This window comes from Monodon monoceros, unplaced genomic scaffold, assembly GCF_005190385.1.
Source record: "Monodon monoceros isolate NGI ecotype Baffin Bay Population unplaced genomic scaffold, NGI_Narwhal_1 Super_Scaffold_12, whole genome shotgun sequence".
In the NCBI taxonomy this organism is placed as follows: Eukaryota; Metazoa; Chordata; class Mammalia; order Artiodactyla; family Monodontidae; genus Monodon; species Monodon monoceros.
The window spans coordinates 71,464,206-71,467,796 of NW_021703768.1; the positions used below are offsets into that span (position 1 = coordinate 71,464,206).

General features: G+C 35.9%; 1 non-coding gene across 1 annotated transcript; it reads right to left on the bottom strand.

The window, feature by feature from the left end:
• Nucleotides 1-493: 493 nt before the first annotated feature.
• LOC114893493 lies at nucleotides 494-601 on the bottom strand. The gene has a single exon (XR_003792913.1). It is a non-coding gene; the product is annotated as a U6 spliceosomal RNA (small nuclear RNA).
• Between the last annotated feature and the right edge of the window lie 2,990 nt (nucleotides 602-3,591).

Below are 3,591 nucleotides of genomic sequence, written 5' to 3' on the forward strand. Positions count from 1 at the left end.
CCATGTTTCCTCAATATTTGCCTTAGTTTAGTGATGTGCAACTATTACATACTCCACTGAAATAATTGTTTATTGCAGTATCTAAATATGGTACGTTTTTATCTCATTGCAAAAGACTGATGAATTGTTATAAGACCAGCTGGTTCTGTTGTGCCTGAAACAGAGATGAATAGAGGGGGAAAGTCCTTGTGCTTTGCATGAAATTTTATCACTCCAATTAGTGCATGGGATGGCAGAATCAAAATTCTTACCAAAAAATTTTTTTTAATATTTAAAAATTGGTTAGCTTTATTGAGATGTAACTTACATGCAATAAAATTTACCAATTTTAAGGCTGCAATTCGGTGAGTTTTGACAAATGTATACTGTTGTATTACCACTACTGCAATCATGATATAAAACATTTTTATTCCTACTCAGAAGTTCCATTGTGGCCCTTTGTGGTCATTACCGCCACCCTCCCCTTACATCCCCTGGTCCCTGGTAATCACTGGAAAATACAGTTCATTTCATAAGTTTAAATGTCCTCCGTGTGCACAGGCCACGCTAATCTTTTCTTATGTTGTCCCCATTGCAGTATGTGTGCTGCCAAAGTGAGCCCTTACACAGATTTCAGAGGTAAGGTATGACGATGTATCAGTTTGTAAACTTTTTACAAGATTCATTTACTAAATTTTTTAAGATATTATTTCTAATAGTGGATTAGAAATAAACTGTCAGCCCCTTGGAGAAGAAAAGTCAGCAATCCCCAGTTTTGTGCCATGCACAGCATAACACAATACTTGAGATCCTGTCCTGGTTTCATGTCCAACTCGTAACTGTTCTTGAAGCACTGAGGTGTTAATTGATAATTAGCTTTCTTTAGTCGTTTTGTTACCTTAGGAATACTTTTGTTGCTGAGCTTTTGGAACAAGAAGTTGACTAATTCTGTGCCTTAGTTAACCACTTTGTTATACGAAAGCAATAAAGTTCTAAGGCTCAAAGAATTGTTGAAGTACAGTTTTTAAGTGTGGAAGAGAAAAGCAAAGCAATTTAATATACTCTTTGGTTTGGCAAATGACTAAAAAGGAGGAAGCGATAAGTGTGTGAAAATTTCTATATATACCCTTGGCTGACAATTATTTTCCATTATATGTGAAGAGACATTAAGTGTAAGAACATTGTTCATTGTGTACGCATACAAAGCATTCTTATTGTTGGGCAGTATCAGTACACATACACTGTGTGGGTAATTTTAGCCATAATAGATAACCCATTTCAGTTTTTAGATTGAGGTGTTTTTCTTTTTTTAAACTAAAAATGAGTAAGCATAAATGAAGCTAGAATACATGTATGTGCCCAAAGAAGTTGGAGATGAATGAGAATCTATTATAAATATTATGTTGTGTTCATGTCTTAAAGTCTAATATCATTTAGTTATTCACAATCATTTGTATTTGGTTGTTTTAAAGAGGTTTTCTACTAAGATAATATTTTAATATTAATATATCAATATTAAAATATTAATAAGACATGGATATTTTACAGTGTGGACTTCACAACAAATCTAAAAATGCATCACTTGCAAGACTCAAGTTATTTAGTTAAAGATGTGAAGGAGCTGCAGAGTAGAAGCAATGATTTTTGGAGAAAATATGTTTTTTAACTTCTATACATTTTAAATTTTATCTCTGCTTCTTTACCTCTCTCTATTTATAACTTACATCTTCCAAAGAACCCCTAGAAATCTACATTCTCTCCTTGGCAAGTACAAATAGAGGACGTCAGTTAAACAAGAGTGAAAATCTTTCCTGGAGTTATTTGGGAAGGGAATGAAATTTAATTTGCGTTACTTTTTATTTACCTATTTTGAAAAAGGTTGCTCCCTGACCTTAAATCTCTAAACTCATGGTTCCTAGTGATTTGAGACTAAGAAGAAGCTCAAAGAGTGTTTGAGAACTCCAGAGAAAGCCTATTCCTATTATTTTCCCATTAAAATACACGAGCCTCAAGGGACATGGTTTTATGCAGATAAATGTTGGATAAATATCTGAACTTCTGGGCATTTTTGAACCCATGTTATGAATCATGTACAGTTATGTCAACCCTGATTAGCAACCAAAGTATTTAGCTTTTCATCCATATGTCTGTCTCTTCCAGAGTTTCTTTGTCTTTGCTTTAAGCTCATCTAAGCTCAGTGGCACACATTGTAATCAAGCTCAGTGTTGTAAGGGATGAAAAATCTTGAAAGGTGAACATAACTGCTAATGTTTCATGCAACACTTGGCCTTTGTAGTAGCACTCAGCCACCCAGATCAGCAGGATGGGTGTGAGCTGCATCTGTTCTGTTGCAGTGTCTTTCCTAAACCCAACGGGTGTGCCTGTGGTTCACTGATACCACTTGGCTGGCATGGTTGTTTCATAACCTAAAGCCCTTTCTTATTTCCCTCTTTGCTCCTGAAACCTTTGCTCCTGTGTATCTTCTTTCCTTTTACCCTGACTTTCTAACAGCTGAACTGCATAAATGCCAAGTAGCGACATGAATTCCTAAACAGAAGCTGCCATAAAACATTGCGGCTTCAACCAAGAAACACACATGTAGAGGCACATGACTGACAGGGCTCAAAAGGCAGGTTTTAGTAAATGACAAGTGTGAAGTGCTTATTGTTGCTCCAGTCGATGGAAGCTCATATTTACACAAAAAAATCTTTCACATTTCAGAACAATTCAGTGTAACTGGCAGCTTGGGAAAGAAAAGACTTAAAATCTTAAAGATGAAGAAGACAGGAGGAGTACAGAATCCAAAGCATTCTTTCACTTTGGAATATGTTGGCATCTTTTGATTGGGTTTTAAAACTGGGATTTTGGAGTAGCAGCAGGAAAAGTTGAAATTATAAATTATTTTTGTTAGGAACAAGAGAGAATAAGAGAATGAAAAGAAAGCTGTTCGTCTTTTATTTATTCTAAGCATAATTCCATTCGGTGTTAATTAAAGTCTAAAGAAGCACATTATCCTTTTGTATGTACTCATTGTCATTAGTACAGAAAGATCTATGGTTATCTAGAAATATAGGAAGGAAATATCGTGTGATATCAATCCATTGTGTGTGATCAGTGTTATGATAATTGCTAATAAGATGTCATAGGGCTTCCCTGGTGGCGCAGTGGTTGAGAGTCCACCTGCCGATGCAGGGGATACGGGTTCATGCCCTGGTCCGGGAAGATCCCACATGCCGCGGAGCGGCTGGGCCCGTGAGCCATTGGCTGCTGAGCCTGCGTGTCTGGAGCCTGTGCTCCGCAGCGGGAGAGGCCACAACAGTGAGAGTCCCGTGTACCGCAAAAAAAAAAAAAAAAAAAAAAGTCATAAATACATAATTTGAATATTGCTTTTATCAGTTAAAATGATGTTATAAGGTGTTGTCCTAAGAAAGGACATGACATTATTCTGTATATGTCTTATAATAAATTAACAGTAGAAATATTCTGGCTTCTACTGTATTTTTTTCCACCACTTAAATAACAAAAAACTTAATAAAGATTGATAGGAATTGCAGAAAGTACAAATTCCAGACCTTTCACTTTATAGCTGTAAAAATAGGCTGAAAGAGAATA